The sequence below is a fragment of the Lampetra planeri genome, chromosome 2, assembly GCF_965212315.1.
Source record: "Lampetra planeri chromosome 2, kcLamPlan1.2.h2, whole genome shotgun sequence".
Taxonomy (NCBI): Eukaryota; Metazoa; Chordata; class Hyperoartia; order Petromyzontiformes; family Petromyzontidae; genus Lampetra; species Lampetra planeri.
In genome coordinates, this window is record NC_136108.1 from 1,839,619 (window position 1) to 1,858,300 (window position 18,682).

Sequence of the window (18,682 nt, forward strand, 5' to 3'; positions counted from 1 at the left end):
TGGGAAGGGCCCTCAATGGACTGAGCGTGGTCACGGTGCGATGACCGATGGCTGTACCACCACCGGCCATCGTTCTGAATCATGATTATGATTAACAGAGGACCGTCAACTGCACTGCTTTACCCAGCAAGGCTTCACGCAAGCTTCGTGACTCATTCTCAAGAGGGTTCCTGCCAAGTTTTCGCAGTCGCCGTTGCGACGATTGCTGAACGCAGAATCGCCCCAATCGAGTACGAACTGCACGTGCTGGGCAGCTGGCACGGCTCTGAACGAGCAACCCCATCGGGAGCGCCGGGGGGGGAGAATCGTCTGGAAACTCGGGGCCGAACAAACGCGCACGAGCATCGCCAATGGAGTTCAAGTTGCCGAAGCATCCCAAACCAACACGTGGATTATTCTTATTATTCCGCCGCCGACGCCGCCACGGACGAATGCAATGATATATCTACTGCTGCCCTGTTGCCCTGCACATCTTCACATCTGCTACGCGTACAGAGCGGCTGGCCGCTGCGTTGCATTGCAGACCGCAGCGTGGCGGGGAGCGGTGGCGCAGTGATCAGCGCGCTGCGTTACGAACCCCACAAGACGAACAACGTTTGATTACAGGCCACGGCTGACGTTAGTGGCGAGCGATGATTTGCGGCGGTCCTGCCCTGCCACGTTATGCCCCAACCCGCACTGACCATCGTGGTGAAGTATGGTTGGAAGAAGAAGAAAACACCCCAAGAACCACGCTGCGTACGGGTTACCCTTCAATCGGCAGTGGACTCGTAAAGCGTTCTCAATGATTTTCTCCGAACGTACTTTTTAATATTAATTATACACAGGCTCAATATGGCGTGTTGACAGAAACGAATGGGTCAAATATAGCACAACAGGATCCTCCTGCAAGTTAAGTCTTGAGGCTTAGCCAGGCTTTCCTGGGTAAATGTGTCTCTGGTTTGGTGTCCTTACCGCGCGCCTCCGAGTAGCACGGTTGGCGTGGTACGGTGCAAAAAAAAGTCCAACGTACATACTGTACACATGGAACGCATCCGTGCATACCTCTTGTGTGTGTGTTCATGCACGCGCATTGTACTTAGCAAGTACGTTTGCTGTGCATCGTGCACAACAGTCGAGTATAACCAGAACGAGCAAAGTCGTATCGTGTTAATAATATGACGCTACGGAAAGTAAGACGAAACCCAACAAGAACTTGTGTGGTGTAGTGTCAATAGAATTATACAAATTTGATCACGCAGACTCGCACCCACAATTTTTCTGTAGCTTTAAAATACAAGGGGGGCAGGGGTGGTGCGTCTTATAATCCGGTTAATATGGTAATTATTTAAAATTTAAGTGCGTGTGTGTACAAACGTGGGGAGCGGTAATGTAGCGGTTATCGCTACGCTGCGCTACGAACCTGGCGACCCGGGTTCGATTCCCACTCACGGCCAACACAAGTGACGATTATCTGAACCGGTCCTGGGCCTCCCCTAGGTCGACTCAGCCTCAAATGAGTACCTGGTGCGGTGTGCTGGCCACCCACCCCCTCGTGTGCCGTGCTGGCCTTCATAGGTGCTGCTCGATAACAGCACTTGACCCAACAGTCTGTTAATGCTATACGGGAGGTATTTGTCTTTGTACGTGCATCACCATCTCTCCTTACACACCCCGAAAGGATTACCGGCGTAACGATGCATCGAATAATCGATTAATAACGATTACTAAGCCTCGCGATAGTCGTTTCGGGTCTCACGCGCGCGCACACTAATCGATTCTTTTCTACGATTTATGCGAATCACACGCAAATTGCACGGAACATGAACGGCACCAAGAAATAACAGAAACGCGCAGCAAAACGCACAAATGTGACGGTGAAAATAAACACACCGAGATGAAAAAATAATAATCGATTATTGCCTCGAAACGCGACCCAAGAATAGAGACAAATAATCAAATCGCCAGGGTGGAGGCGGTGTGTGTGTGGGGGGGGGGGGTATCGCGTTGTGCTCATTATGAACAAAGGGCTATAAACGAGGGTCATTGTCCGAAACGTCGCTGATTATATATTTTTCCTCTTCGGCTCTCAGCGTGATTGACGAATGTGTTGAGTTTTTGTTTATTTTAGAACTTAAGTAGAATATGTATTATTCACCCATACATTCACACGAACAAAAAAGCTACACTTAGACTTCATTTTAGAAAAGAAAAAAAAACATTTTAGTGATAACAAACGACCAGTATAATCACCGCGTGTGTATTCTCCCTGTCGTGCCGCACGTATACGCTGAAGAAGCTCGTGGAGCGAAACGTCGGACACCGTGCCGGGCAGCCGCACGGTGAACACGCTCAGACGGAGGGTGACCTGACCGAATGAACGGCGAGGCTCTATCCCCAGAGTGACCACTGCCATTGTTATAACAATAATTGACATGTCTTTGTAAGGCCCCTTCCACTGACGTCTTAAGGCGCCTTGTAAGAATAAGGATGAAGGGAAGGCCAAGAGAGACGGAGAGGCTGAATGGAATAAATTTGACTTAAGAAGATGCGGATTTTAAGACGGTACTTTAGAGTATCCACACTGTCGGATGAACGAGATTTCCAACTGGAGAGGGAAGTTGAACACGCAGCAGGCTTTCGCGACCAATATCATCAGTAATACAGGTTTTATTAGGGGGGTTAGATCGCGTAAATATAAATGTGTCGTTAAACCCGCCACCACCCGACACAGTCAATTAGTAAGGTTTGTAACGTAAACAGAACGTGCCAATTCGTCACTAGTACAGCAACACCGGTGTGTTGGAGAGCTAAGCCACAACATTTACAATCTGAGTACGACGTTTCGCCAGTAATTGCAACGAGCTTCATCAGGCGACAGCCAAGTGGCCGCTCGCCCCAGACACGCAGCAGGGATCGAGGTTACGCACAGAAGGCGGGGCGGAGCCTGCGGTTCTTAACGACCTTGAGGGGGTGTACAGATTAATTAACTCGTGAAATTGTGGAGTGTCAATATCAAGTTTGCTTTTACTTTAACCAGAGCCCAAGAGACAAAGATGACGAGACGAATTCTCAGGAGCGACCCGGGGCATTTAGTCTGCCGGTAGGGGGCGATGGTTGTAGCTGCTGTGTGTGTGTATGTGTGTGTGTATGTGTGTGTGTATTCATAATACGAGTAATCTGCAGGGGGTGGTTATTTCAAATTGGGAAAATTCTAACCCTGATCCTGGAATACGATTGGAGATGCACTGGCTGAGATGCCGTTGATGATGATGATGATCCTGATGATTACGGTAATTATGATTATGATCATCTAGATTACGATAATTTCGTTTCTGATGACAACGGTTATTATAACGATTATAATAATGATTCTTATCATTATGATTCGGGAGATTACGATTCTGATGACAATGATGATTATCATAGAGACGAGCATGAGAACGGTGATTCTTATGATGATGGTGATGATCATCATCATCATGATAATGGCGATAACGTCGTTCACAAAGTCTCGCGGCTATCCAGCTGTCGCACACGCGCATACCGTAACATCATAGACACAGAACCCCCCCCACACCCCCCATAGGCTCGACAAGACTGCTGGGGCAAGTAGCTGTGAGCGAGAACGCGTTACGGCCGGAACATTGTAGACAACACACGCACATACGTAATACTGTACGTGTGCATAATTCAGACACACATGCACAAAACACACATAGAGTACGTGACATCTATACCTTCAAAACACATCACGTAAGTAGATGCTCTTACAAAGTATATAAGCGCAACTCAGGCAGGCACAATAAGTACTTACACGTGGAGGGGGAGCGGTGGCGCAGCGGTTAGCACGTGGCACGATAAACGCGGAGGTACCCCCCCAGATAATGCGGTCCCGCCAAACCCCCCAATGACCGGCGTGGTGAAGTATGGTCGACAGACTGTTGGGGCAAGTGCTGTTAGCGAGCACCTACAGCGGATGGCACGGCTCACGAGGGTGGACGTGGGAGAGAGGTTGCGCCACCACGCAGGGCCGCCTTTGTCTCCCCAGTGCTGGCGTGTACACACCGCAGCAGACACTCATTTGAGGCCGAGTCAGCCGAGCGAACGCCCAGGACTGGTTCAGATCGATCGTCGCTTGGTGTTGGCCGCGATTTCGTAGCGCGGCGCAGCGCAAACGGCTGCACCGAAGCTCTAAGCGCACAGAAACCCTCACGAGCGTGACACGGGCGTGGTGGCGGTGATGGAGGGGAGGGGGGCATCATCCAGCAGTGGAGTGATCAAGGGGGCTGGCTGTGCGGAGAAGGGTGCGGGCTTGTAGACACACGCACACGCGCATTCGCAAATTGTCAGTTGTTCGCGGAAACGAAGCCCGTGCACACGGCCACACAGATAATTCATCACGGCTGTGAAAACAACGCACGCGCACGTACACACGAGCTTACATAGCAATGCATTCATACATCACAGACAATAAGTATATACACACACACACGATCGCCTGTGTAGGAGGGTTAGGACTGCTGTTGCGGGGCAATTGCTTGTCAGTAGCGAGTGCACGCCTGTGTCTGCCGCAGTTGGGATGTTGATGCTCGCAGCGCACTGCTCATTTAAGGCTGAGTCGACCTAGGAGAAGATCGGGACCGGTTCGCAGCACTGCGCCACCGCTGCGCCTGACACATAGCATCCTCTCCGTTTCGTTGTTTATATCTTTAAAGAGCAAAGACAAAGATCCCCCGTATAGCCTTGACAGACTGTCGGGGCAAGTGCTGTCAACGAGCACATATTAAGGTCGGCATGGCACCATTTGAGGCTGAGTCGAACTCACGGGAGTTGGTCGTGAGCGGGAATCGAACTCGGGTCGCCGGGTTCGTTGCGCAGCGTAGCGCTAACCGTTGCACCACCGCTCCCCACACACATGCACACACGCACATGCACACACATGCACACACACATGCACACACATGCACACACATGCACACACATGCACACACATGCATTCACACACATGCACACACACATGCACACACACACACACATGCACACACACACATGCACACACACACATGCATTCACACACACATGCACACACACACACAACGACGCATGTGTTAGGGGCCCGGTGGCGACATGAGTTCAATTCCAGGCCAGGGCTAAAACATCAGGTGGTGAGTGGCATCTCAACCGCTCCCGCGGGCACATTCGCCATGCACCACCACTTCGCCAAGCCGCGACACACAACGTGTTGTCCCGTGTTGTGTGTGTTGTGTGTGTTGTGTATGAGTTGTGTGCTGTGTGCATTGTGTGTTGTATGTGATGTGTGTGTGCTGTGTATGTGTTCTGTGTTTTATGTGATGTATGCATTGTGTGTTGCATGCGTTGTGTGTGTGCTGTGTATGTGTTGTGTTGTATGTGATGTGTGTATTGTGTGTTGCATGAGTTGTGTGTGCTGTGTATGAGTTCTGTGTTATATGTGTTGTGTGTATTGTGTGTTGCATGAGTTGTGTGTGTGTGTTCTGTGTTGTATGTGATGTGTGTATTTTGTGTTGCATGAGTTGTGTGTGCTGTCTATGAGTTCTGTGTTGTGTGTATTTTATGTGTTGCATGATTTGTGTGTGTGCTGTGTATGAGTTCTGTGTTATATGTGTTGTGTGTATTGTGTGTTGCATGAGTTGTGTGTGCTGTGTATGAGTTCTGTGTTGTGTGTATTTTATGTGTTGCATGAGTTGTGTGTGCTGTGTATGAGTTCTGTGTTATATGTGTTGTGTGTATTGTGTGTTGCATGAGTTGTGTGTGTGTGTTCTGTGTTGTATGTGATGTGTGTATTGTGTGTTGCATGAGTTGTGTGTGCTGTCTATGTGTTCTGTGTATTTTGTGTGTTGCATGAGTTGTGTGTGTGCTGTGTACGAGTTCTGTGTTGTATGTGATGTGTGTATTGTGTGTTGCATGAGTTGTGTGTGCTGTGTATGAGTTCTGTGTTATATGTGTTGTGTGTATTGTGTGTTGCATGAGTTGTGTGTGTGTGTTCTGTGTTGTATGTGATGTGTGTATTTTGTGTTGCATGAGTTGTGTGTGCTGTCTATGAGTTCTGTGTTGTGTGTATTTTATGTGTTGCATGATTTGTGTGTGTGCTGTGTATGAGTTCTGTGTTATATGTGTTGTGTGTATTGTGTGTTGCATGAGTTGTGTGTGCTGTGTATGAGTTCTGTGTTGTGTGTATTTTATGTGTTGCATGAGTTGTGTGTGCTGTGTATGAGTTCTGTGTTATATGTGTTGTGTGTATTGTGTGTTGCATGAGTTGTGTGTGTGTGTTCTGTGTTGTATGTGATGTGTGTATTGTGTGTTGCATGAGTTGTGTGTGCTGTCTATGTGTTCTGTGTATTTTGTGTGTTGCATGAGTTGTGTGTGTGCTGTGTACGAGTTCTGTGTTGTATGTGTTGTGTGTAATGTGTGTTACATGAGTTGTGTTTGTGTGTTCTGTGTTGTATGTGCTTTGTGTTTTGTGTGTTGCATGAGTTGTGTTTTTTTGTATGTTTGATTGTTTTCTGCTGTGTGTGTCGATGACTACATTGTATTTCTGTGTAAATCAGGTATTCATGTATACACACACATGTATATACGGATTGTGCATATATACACACAGACACACACTGGGTCGACCCAGGCGGCCGGTGCTGGGGGGTGGTGGGCTTGCCATGCACTACCATCCCGTGCATCGTAGCAGCCTTTCATAGGTGCTCGCTAACATACCTTGCCCCGACAGCTATATGGGGATTCTTTGTTTTTATACACACACACACACGCGCGCTGCGCCCTGTACACCCACAAGTACACTCACTGCACAAAGTGCCACTCTCCCAAGATGATCTACTGCTACACTGCAACCATTCCATGCTGCTATGAATATCACACACACACACGCGGGCGCGCATCTCGCATTACAACACTTTTACGGGGAGCATCTCTCTCTCTCTCTGTAAACATACAAAAGGGCAGAGTTTTCTACTTTACTCCATAATTATAATAAAGTAGAACTCCCACCGTGTGGTAATCAATCCACGTCTTTGCCACGTCGTGTCGGTCGTGGAATGGAGTTTGCGTGACCATACGTGACCTAACTCCGTGACCTAACTTCGTGACCATACTTCGCCACGCTGGGTAAGTATCCGAAGAGTACGTTGATGCACATCGCTGGCGGACAAGTACATACATTTTCTTCTCGAAGTATAAATAAATAGGTCGGCCTCCAACGAGTAATAAATGTCTGTTCGCGTACAGCGAAGGGGACATTCAAGTGCACAGGCACCTTCCGAAGCAATCCTCCCAGCGGGATTGTGGTTTGCAGAGTCGACGCTCGAGTCTCGGTCAGCAGCACTTGAGACGCACACACACACACATCGATGATGAAGACCTCTCCGGCAGTGTGCCGAGAACTGTGGCCACCAACCGGCCAAGAGCAGAGACCATGATGAGACTTGTAGCAACGACTCGAGTGACCGATTCGCGAACGAGGAGGCAATCGTCGTCATCATCACGGCGATGATTCACCACGGAACCCCTCGCCAGCGTTGTTGCAGATGCACTCGCATGGGTAAATTACAAAATATTAATTGTAATAGCGGTGGTAGTAGTAGTAGTAATACTTAGCTAACCTTAACTTTATCCGGCAAAGCCACGCTGAAGAAAGTCCTGCCTTAGTGTCCGTTTACCCAACTCCGTGTCCGGCGTGAAAAGCGCAGTGCACTGGCTCTTTGCGGCGTTATAAACATGAATACGATCTGTTGGCGGTCACATATATTTGTTTTAAATACCCGGTTATACGCAGCTGCTATTGTCGTACTGTGTACTTGTCGCGATCGCGATACCATTATAGTTTATCGCCCATTTAAGACTGATTTTCCCTGCTGCAGTAATTGAATGGCGGGTCGCGCGGGGCCCCACAGCGTGCAGTCGTCGTCCCAACGCGTTGCACGAGGCCACTTCAAAATAAAGCGCTGATATTGACATCGATTTGACTGGTTTACTGGTAGCTGCAAGAGCAGTGTTATCATTATTGATGCTAATTATTGATGATGATGATGGTGGTGGCCGTGGGATTTGGTGGCGATGCCCGACGTGATGATGGCACTCCGTTCACAAGCCCCTTCGCCTCGTCCGTGAACAAAGGGAAAACCGAACCCCAGTGAGACATCTTTCTCTCTGTCTCTCCCCGAGCTCTCTCTCCACCTCGCTCCGTCTCTCCACTGAACTCTCCCTTCACCTCTCTCTCCCCCGACCTCGTCGTTCGATTAACTACTCTTGTGCACATGCATATACCGCATGTGTATATACCCATACGATACGTGACGCTCATAACACTGCAAGGATACCCAATAATGACACAAAAACACAGAGCACCCTGCTGATAATGCCGCTGCTGCGTGTAGAGAGAGTGGCAAATGCACGACACGCGGTATTTAATTTCACATCCATAGCCAATCAGCATCGTCATTGTTGGTGTGTGTGCTGTTGATGTTTGTTCTTGTTGATGTTTTGATTGGTGTGTTGTTATTGTTGACGAGGTCACGCTGCCGGTCCGACTATGAGATCCGGCGACCCGAGGGGATAGATACGAGGGAGTATTTTCATTTAAAATTTCTCCAGCACGCTTGCTGAGCACACCGAATCTCAAATAGCCGACGTCACAGCGGTCAGCGACAAACAGCACGGCATCAAAGTTGCAATACGGATACGAGTGTGACGCGTCTCTTGAACTGAAGCGACCTTATTCGGGCTCTTTAGAGCTTGGCGGGCGACAACCGATGATGGCAATCGTGCAGAAGCAGCAGCAGATGGAGAGGTGAGCTGCAGAGAGCGTGGGGCTGGGTGAGTGGCTGGGTGAGTGGGTGGGTGAGTGGGTGAGTGGGTGGGTGCGTGGGTGGGTGAGTTGTGTTGTCGGCGGTAGTGGAAGCTGTCAGCTGCGCTACGAGCTTAGGCGAACCGGGTTCGATTCCCGCTCACGGTCAACGCCAGTGGCGATGATCTGAGCCCTCCCCTACGTCGACTCGGCCTCAAATGAGTACCTGGTGAGGTGTAGAAACATGCCGACTGGGGAGACAAAGTCGGCCGGGCGTGGTGCTGACCATCCATCTAATCTCGTGTGCAGTGCCACGGTCTTCATAGAGGTTTGTTTCCTTACTCGCTCACCAGCATTTGGCCCCAACGTGTATTCGGGATCTTTGTGCTGTGACCTTGTAAGTTCGACACAGAGTGGAGTTCACGGCAACCACTGAGAATGTGTCGGACTTCCAGGACCGAAAATGATGATAATCCCCCAACCCGATCCGATCCGTTTCGGGGCCAGTGTCCGCGTCTCACCCGACCCGACCCCTAACAAATGACCGTCCATGAAAACAAACGCATCCGGTAATTACATGAACACTGTTTTAAGTGTTGAGGTTTTGCACGTGTGTGTGCGTGTGTTCGTGAAACAGCACTTGCCCCAACAGTCTGTTAAGGCTATAGGGGGATCTTTGTCTTAGTTTTGTGTGTCGGTGTGCGTCGACTCAGTCTCAAATGAGTACCTGCTGCGGGGTGTAAACGTCGCCACTGGGGAGACAAAGGCGGTCGGGCGTGGTGTTGGCCACCCACCCCCACGTGTGCCGTGCCGGCCTTCATTGGCGCTGCTCGCTAACAGCACTTTCCCCAACAGTCCGTTAAGGCTACACGGGTGATCTTTGTCTTTGTGTGTACACGCGAATGCGAAGGGGCATTTTGTGATCCTCATCCACTCGTGGTTTGCAACAACAGGAGTTGAGTTCTGGAGCGGGGGATGGGGGCACGTGAATTAATTTAATGTCTGGGGGGAGATGTAATGAAAGCAAACCGATGAGGATAGTGCATAACATACAAAGACAAAGATCCCCCGTATAGCCTTAACAGACTGTAGGGGCAAGTGCTGTTAGCGAGCACCTATGAGGGCCAGCACGGCACACGAGGGGGTGGGTGGCCAGCACCACACCCGACCGCCTTTGTCACACACACACACACCGAGACACACACACCGACACACGCACACCGAGACACACACACCGAGACACGCACACACCGAAACACACACCGAGACACACACACACCGACACACACACACCGAGACACGCACACCGACACACACACACCGAGACACGCACACCGACACACACACCGAGACACACACACACCGACACACACACACACACCCCGAGACACGCACACCGAGACACACACACACCGAGACACACACACCGAGACACACACACACCGAGACACACACACACCGACACACACACACACCCCGAGACACGCACACCGAGACACACACACCGAGACACACACACCGAGACACACACACACCGAGACACACACACCGACACACACACACCGACACACACACACACACACCCCGAGACACGCACACCGAGACACACACACCGAGACACACACACCGAGACACACACACACCGAGACACACACACACCGACACACACACACACACCCCGAGACACGCACACCGAGACACACACACCGAGACACACACACCGAGACACACACACACCGAGACACACACACCGAGACACACACACACCGAGACACACACACCGACACACACACACCGACACACACACACACACCCCGAGACACGCACACCGACACACACACACCGAGACACACACACACCGACACACACACACCGACACACACACACACACCCCGAGACACGCACACCGACACACACACACCGAGACACACACACACCGACACACACACACCGACACACACACACCGACACACACACACCCCGAGACACGCACACCGACACACACACACCGAGACACACACACACCGAGACACACACCACACGTACACACCATACCCCGAGACACGCACACCGACACACACACACCGAGACACACACACACCGAGACACACACACCGACACACACACACACACCCCGAGACACGCACACCGACACACACACACCGAGACACACACACACCGAGACACACACACCGACACACACACACACCGAGACACGCACACCGACACACACACACCGAGACACACACACACCGAGACACACACACACCGAGACACACACACACCGAGACACACACCCCGAGACACGCACACCGACACACACACACCGAGACACACACACACCGAGACACACACCACACGTACACACCATACCCCGAGACACGCACACCGACACACACACACCGAGACACACACACACCGAGACACACACACCGACACACACACACACACCCCGAGACACGCACACCGACACACACACACCGAGACACACACACACCGAGACACACACACCGACACACACACACACCGAGACACGCACACCGACACACACACACCGAGACACACACACACCGAGACACACACACACCGAGACACACACACACCGAGACACACACCCCGAGACACGCACACCGACACACACACACCGAGACACACACACACCGAGACACACACCACACGTACACACCACACCTTGCTACCCCCCCTGGCCTCGCTCGGGGTGTTAATCCTCACACCGTGACCCCCCCGCGCCCCCCACGTCTCCCCCCCCCCCCCCCCGTGTGTCCCCACGTCTCCCCCCGTGTGTCCCACCCCTAACCCCCCCCCGTGTGTCACCCCCCGCGTGTGTCACCCCCCCCCGTGTGTGTGTCACCCCCCCCCCCCGTGTGTCCCACCCCTAACCCCCCCGTGTGTCACCCCTGCGTGTGTCACCCCCCCCCCCCCGTGTGTGTGTCACCCCCCCCCCCCCCCGTGTGTGTGTCACCCCCCCCCCCCGTGTGTCACCCCCCCCCCCCCCGTGTGTCACCCCCCCCCCCCCCCCCGCGTGTGTCACCCCCCCCCCCCCCCCCGTGTGTCCCACTCGCTCTGCCCCCCCCCCCCGCGTCTCCCTCAGGCTGGTCTCGCTCATTCAAAATGGCTGCTTGGCATACGACCATACAGAGGGGGGGGGGGGTTAAGACACGTGTGTGTGTGTCTGTGTGTCGGTGTGTGTGTGTCGGTGTGTGTGGTGTGTGTGTGTACGTGGTGTGTGTGTACGTGTGGTGTGTGTACGTGGTGTGTGTACGTGGTGTGTGTGTACGTGTGGTGTGTGTACGTGGTGTGTGCGTGTGTGTGTCAGTGTGTGTTGGTGTGTGTACGTGTGGTGTGTGTACGTGGTGGGTGTGTGTCAGTGTGTGGTGTGTGTGTACGTGTGGTGTGTGTGTACGTGTGGTGTGTGTACGTGGTGTGTGTGTGTACATGGTGTGTGTGTGTACGTGGTGTGTGTGTATGTGGTGTGTGTGTATGGTGTGTGTGTATGGTGTGTGTGTACGTGTGGTGTGTGTACGTGGTGTGTGCGTGTGTGTGTCAGTGTGTGTTGGTGTGTGTACGTGTGGTGTGTGTACGTGGTGGGTGTGTGTCAGTGTGTGGTGTGTGTGTACGTGTGGTGTGTGTGTACGTGTGGTGTGTGTACGTGGTGTGTGTGTGTACATGGTGTGTGTGTGTACGTGGTGTGTGTGTATGTGGTGTGTGTGTATGGTGTGTGTGTATGGTGTGTGTGTACGTGGTGTGTGTACGTGGTGTGTGTGTACCTGTGGGGTGTGTACGCGTGGGGGGTGTATACGTGTGGTGTGTGTGGTGTGTGTACGCGTGGTGTGTGTGTGTGTACGTGTGGTGTATGTGGTGTGTGGTGTGTGTGTGTACGTGGTATGTGTACGTGGTGTGTGTGTACGTGGTGTGACGTGTGGTGTGTGTACGTGTGGTGTGTGTGTACGTGGTGTGTGTGTGTACGTGGTGTGTGTGTGTACGTGGTGTGTGTGTGTACGTGGTGTGTGTGTGTACGTGGTGTGTGTGTGTACGTGGTGTGTGTGTGTGTGGTGTGTGTATGTGGTGTGTGTGTATGTGGTGTGTGTGTACGTGGTGTGTGTGTGTACGTGGTGTGTGTGTACGTGTGGTGTATGTACGCGTGGGGTGTGTGTGTGTACGTGTGGTGTGTGTGTACGTGGTGTGTGTGTGGTGTATGTACGTGGTGTGTGTGTACGTGGTGTGTGTGTACGTGTGGTGTGTGTGTGGTGTGTGTATGTGGTGTGTGTGTATGTGGTGTGTGTGTGTACGTGGTGTGTGTACGTGGTGTGTGTGTACGTGTGGTGTGTGTACGCGTGGGGTGTGTGTGTGTACGTGTGGTGTGTGTGTACGTGGTGTGTGTGTGTGGTGTGTGTACGTGGTGTGTGTGTACGTGGTGTGTGTGTACGTGTGGTGTGTGTACGCGTGGGGTGTGTGTGTGTACGTGTGGTGTGTGTGTACGTGGTGTGTGTGTGTGGTGTGTGTACGTGGTGTGTGTGTACGTGGTGTGTGTGTACGTGTGGTGTGTGTGGTGTGTGTACGCGTGGTGTGTGTGTACGTGTGGTGTGTGTACGTGTGGTGTGTGTGTGCATGGTGTGTGTATACGTGGTGTGTGTGTACATGTGTGTGCTCGTATGCACGAAGGTGCACGTGTGTGGACGTGTGTACGTGTCTTCAATGCGTGTTCATGCATGTCGGCCTATGTATGCAATTGAATGCACTGTGTGTGTGTGCGCGTCTGTGGGACGGCCTTCATGGGTACTCGCTCACAACACTTGCCCCCTAAATGTCTGTCAATGCAATACGGGGACAATATCTTTGCCTTTGTGTGTGTGCGCATGTCAACTCCACACTGAGCACATCATTACCGGGGAGACAAAGGCGGCCGAGCCGAGTTGCCAGAGGCACACGCACAACTCTCGTGTGCCAAGCCGTGGGGATCCTCGCTAGCTGCACTTGCCCCAACAGTTCTGAGTAGTCTACACGGGGGAGCTTTGCCTGTGTGCGTGTGACACGTACCGCGCTCTGGTGATGGTGGTGCACGTGGTGGTGGTGGTGGCTCCGTGTCCTCACACGCACCGCCTCCTCGCCTCGATCTCTACGCCTTTGTCTCTCTACGCCTGTGTGTCTCTCTGCCTGTGTGTCTCTCTGCCTGTGTGTCTCTCTGCCTGTGTGTGTCTCTCTGCCTGTGTGTGTCTCTCTGCCTGTGTGTGTTTCTCTACGCCTGTGTGTGTCTCTCTACGCCTGTGTGTGTCTCTGCCTGTGTGTGTCTCTCTACGCCTGTGTGTGTGTCTCTCTGCCTGTGTGTGTCTCTCTGCCTGTGTGTGTCTCTCTGCCTGTGTGTGTCTCTCTGCCTGTGTGTGTCTCTCTGCCTGTGTGTGTGTCTCTCTGCCTGTGTGTGTCTCTCTGCGCCTGTGTGTGTCTCTCTACGCCTGTGTGTGTGTCTCTCTGCCTGTGTGTGTCTCTCTGCCTGTGTGTGTGTCTCTCTGCCTGTGTGTGTGTCTCTCCGTGTGTGTCTCTGCGCCTGTGTGTGTCTCTCTGCCTGTGTGTGTCTCTCTGCCTGTGTGTGTCTCTCTGCCTGTGTGTGTCTCTCTGCCTGTGTGTGTGTCTCTCTGCCTGTGTGTGTCTCTCTGCCTGTGTGTGTGTGTCTCTGCCTGTGTGTGTCTCTCTGCCTGTGTGTGTGTCTCTGCCTGTGTGTGTCTCTCTGCCTGTGTGTGTCTCTCTGCCTGTGTGTGTCTCTCTGCCTGTGTGTGTGTGTCTCTGCCTGTGTGTCTCTGCCTGTGTGTGTCTCTCTGCCTGTGTGTGTCTCTCTGCGCCTGTGTGTCTATCTGGCTGTGTGTGCCTACGTATCGGTACGTCTCTGTGCGTGTCCCCGTATGACTCTGTGCCTGTCACCGTAGGTATGTGTCAATATGTCCCTGTGTCTGTATGTATATATGCCCGTGTGTGTCTGTACTGTTTGTGCCTACGCCTTTGTATATGTATGTCTAATGTGTCTGTATGTATCCGTGCCTGTCTCTGTCTTTATGTCTCTGTGTCTGTATGTCTCTGTGCCTGTGTGTCTGTCTGTATGTGTCTGTCTGTATGTACCCGTGCCTGTATGTGTGTGTCTGTATGTCTCTGTGTCTGTGTGTCTGTCTGTATGTCTCTGTGCTTGTGTGTCTGTGTGTATGCCTCTGTGTCTGTACGTCTCTGTGTCTGTGCTTGTCTGTCTGTATGTCTCTGTGCCTATGTCTGTCTGTATGACTCTGTGTCTGTATGTATGTCTCTGTACCTGTGTGTCTGTATGCCTGTGTCTGTATGTATGTGTCTGTATGTCTCTGTATGTGTGTCTGTCTGTATGCCTGTGTCTGTACGTATCTGTGCTTTTGTCTGTATGTGTGTCTGTATGTGTGTGTGTATGTCTGTGTGTATGTGTCTGTAAGTCTCTGTGTGTCTGTACGTATCTGTGCTTTTGTCTGTATGTGTGTCTGTATGTGTGTGTGTATGTCTGTGTGTATGTGTCTGTAAGTCTCTGTGTCTGTACGTATCTGTGCCTGTGTGTCTGTATGCCTGTGTCTGTATGTATGTGTCTGTATGTCTGTGTGTATGTGTCTGTAAGTCTGTGTGTCTGTACGTATCTGTGCCTGTGTGTCTATGTCAGTGTATGTATGTGTGTGTGTCTGTATGTCTGTGTGTATGTGTCTAAGTCTGTGTGTCTGTACGTATCTGTGCCTGTGTGTCTATGTCAGTGTATGTATGTGTGTGTCTGTATGTCTGTGTGTATGTGTCTGTAAGTCTCTGTGTGTCTGTACGTATCTGTGCCTGTGTGTCTATGTCAGTGTCTGTATGTGTGTGTGTATGTCTGTGTGTATGTGTCTGTAAGTCTCTGTGTGTCTGTACGTATTTGTGCCTGTGTGTCTATGTCAGTGTGTCTATGTCAGTGTGTCTATGTCAGTGTGTCTATGTCAGTGTCTGTATCCTAATATTTATACTGGAAGAGATGGATGAGTGATGTTTCTCTGTCAGTGTGTCTCTGTCTCTGTCAGTGTGTCTCTGTCTATGTCAGTGTGTCTCTGTCTATGTCAGTGTATCTCTGTCTCTGTCAGTGTGTCTCTGTCAGTGTGTCTCTGTCAGTGTGTCTCTGTCTCTGTCAGTGTGTCTCTGTCTCTGTCAGTGTGTCTCTGTCAGTGTGTCTCTGTCTCTGTCAGTGTGTCTCTGTCTCTGTCAGTGTGTCTCTCGCTGCTTCTATATCTCAGGACGTCCCGACTCTGTGCGTGTCTCTGGATGTCTCGGTGTCTCCGTCTTCTCGGTCTGTGTGTCTCTGTGTGTCTCCGGGGGTCGTGAGTCGAGGTTATACGCCTTGTGGGTCTCTGAATTGGTCGGAGGTGTCTCCGCGTCTCCCGGTATGTGTCTGTGTATCCGTGTCTCCCGGTATGTCTGTGTCTCTGTGTCTCCCGGTATGTCTCTGTGTCTCCCGGTATTTCTCTGTCTCCGTGTCTCCAGGTATGTCTCTGTGTCTGTGTCTCCCAGTATGTCTCTGTGTCTCCGTGTCTCCCGCTACGCGTGTCTCCCGGTATGTCTGTGTCTCTGCGTCTCCCGGTAAGTATGTCTCTGTGTCTCTGTGTCTCCCGGTATGTCTCTGTGTCTCCGTGTCTCCCGCTACGCGTGTCTCCCGGTATGTCTCTGTCTCTGTGTCTCCCGGTAAGTATGTCTCTGTGTCTCTGTGTCTCCCGGTATGTCTCTGTGTCTCCGTGTCTCCCGCTACGCGTGTCTCCCGGTATGTCTGTGTCTCTGTGTCTCCCGGTAAGTATGTCTCTGTGTCTCCCGGTATGTCTCTGTCTCTGTGTCTCCCGGTATGTCTCTGTGTCTCCGTGTCTCCCGCTACGCGTGTCTCCCGGTATGTCTCTGTCTCTGTGTCTCCCGGTAAGTATGTCTCTGTGTCTCTGTGTCTCCCGGTATGTCTCCGCGTCTCCCCTCCGCGTCTCCCCGTGGTATACAGTGCTGGTTATCGTGGCTACAGTGAACGCGGAGAGAGCGCCGCGTCTCCCTCGCGCTCCCCTCTCGCTCCCCGCTCCCTCGCACGCTCCTCCTCCTCCTCGCTCGCGCAAAATGGCCCAGCGAGGGAGGGGAGAGAGGGAGGGGGGAGAGGGGGGAGAGCGTGAAGGGGAGAGGGAGGGGAGAGCGTGAAGGGGAGAGGGCGAGAGGGAGAGGGGAGGGAGAGGGAGGGGAGAGCGTGCGGGCGGGTGGCTGAGAGGGAGGGGAGAGGGTGCGGGGAGGGAGAGAGAGGGGGGAGAGGGGGGGTGGTGAGAGGGGAGGGGGTGAGAGGGGGGGCGGGCGCACGGGGGTAGAGCGCACGAGGGAGAGAGACGGAGAGAGAGAGAACAAGCGAGAGAGAGGGTGAGAGGGAGGCGAGAGGGAGTGCTAACGCGAGCGAGAGGGAGGGTTAGAGTGAGCGAGGGAGTGCTAACGCGAGCGAGCGAGAGGCGAGAGGGAGGAGAGCGACGCCTTCCAATTGTCCCGTCCCCCCCCGTCCTCCTCTGTCCACTGCGACTCTCACGGCCGTGAGAGGCGGGAGACTTGGGTCACAATGGCGCCGCTGTTCCACCGCTCCCGAAACCACCTCGCGTCATCCAAACACAGAGAGGAGATCAACGCACACAACCACCAGACGGGTTCACGCGCACTGCCACAACCACCAGACGGGTTCACGCGCACTGTCACGTGACGACCAGACGGGGTTCACGCGCTCAGCCACACAACAACCAGACGGGTTCACGCGCACTGCCACACAACAACCAGACGGGTTCACGCGCACTGCCACACAACAACCAGACGGGTTCACGCGCACTGCCACACAACAACCAGACGGGTTCACGCGCACTGCCACACAACAACCAGACGGGTTCACGCGCACTGCCACACAACAACCAGACGGGTTCACGCGCACTGCCACACAACAACCAGACGGGTTCACGCGCACTGCCACACAACAACCAGACGGGTTCACGCGCACTGCCACACAACAACCAGACGGGTTCACGCGCACTGCCACACAACAACCAGACGGGTTCACGCGCACTGCCACACAACAACCAGACGGGTTCACGCGCACTGCCACACAACAACCAGACGGGTTCACGCGCACTGCCACACAACAACCAGACGGGTTCACGCGCACTGCCACACAACAACCAGACGGGTTCACGCGCTCAGCCACACAACAACCAGACGGGTTCACGCGCTCAGCCACACAACAACCAGACGGGTTCACGCGCACTGCCACACAACAACCAGACGGGTTCACGCGCACTGCCACACAACAACCAGACGGGTTCACGCGCACTGCCACACAACAACCAGACGGGTTCACGCGCACTGCCACACAACAACCAGACGGGTTCACGCGCACTGCCACACAACAACCAGACGGGTTCACGCGCTCAGCCACAGATTGATTAATACCGATAACCAGATGGGTTAATATCGATAACTATTTAACCGGAAGAATGCACAGAGATCAGCACGTCACCAGATGGTAGGCAATAATCAGATCGACGTGTAACCAGATGTACCAATATCCAGACAGACACACAGCTAGTTGGATATATCTGTACTGTAGATCTAAACAAATGTAATTATTGACAAAACATCCCAAATGCTAAAAATTTACCCGCAAATGACTCGTACTTGGATTACGCAGCAGCAGCAGCAGCATCGCCCCGACAACTTTGGCAGGACCCTCCCGTGTCAAAGTCCCGAGACTCGGCGAGGTTTTGATACCGATACAAAGATAAAGGTCCCCCGTATCGCCTTCACCGACTGCTGGGGCAAGTGCTGTGAGCGAGT

At 52.6% G+C, this 18,682-nt stretch overlaps 1 protein-coding gene across 1 annotated transcript in view; it reads right to left on the reverse strand.

Moving 5' to 3' along the window:
• Positions 1-16,913, reverse strand: part of LOC144733268 (polycomb complex protein BMI-1-B-like) — a 42,230-nt gene extending 25,317 nt beyond the window's left edge. Inside the window, 1 exon segment of the mRNA XM_078615073.1 lies at positions 13,874-16,913. The gene's annotated coding sequence lies outside the window, so the exon portion shown is untranslated.
• Positions 16,914-18,682: the final 1,769 nt, after the last annotated feature.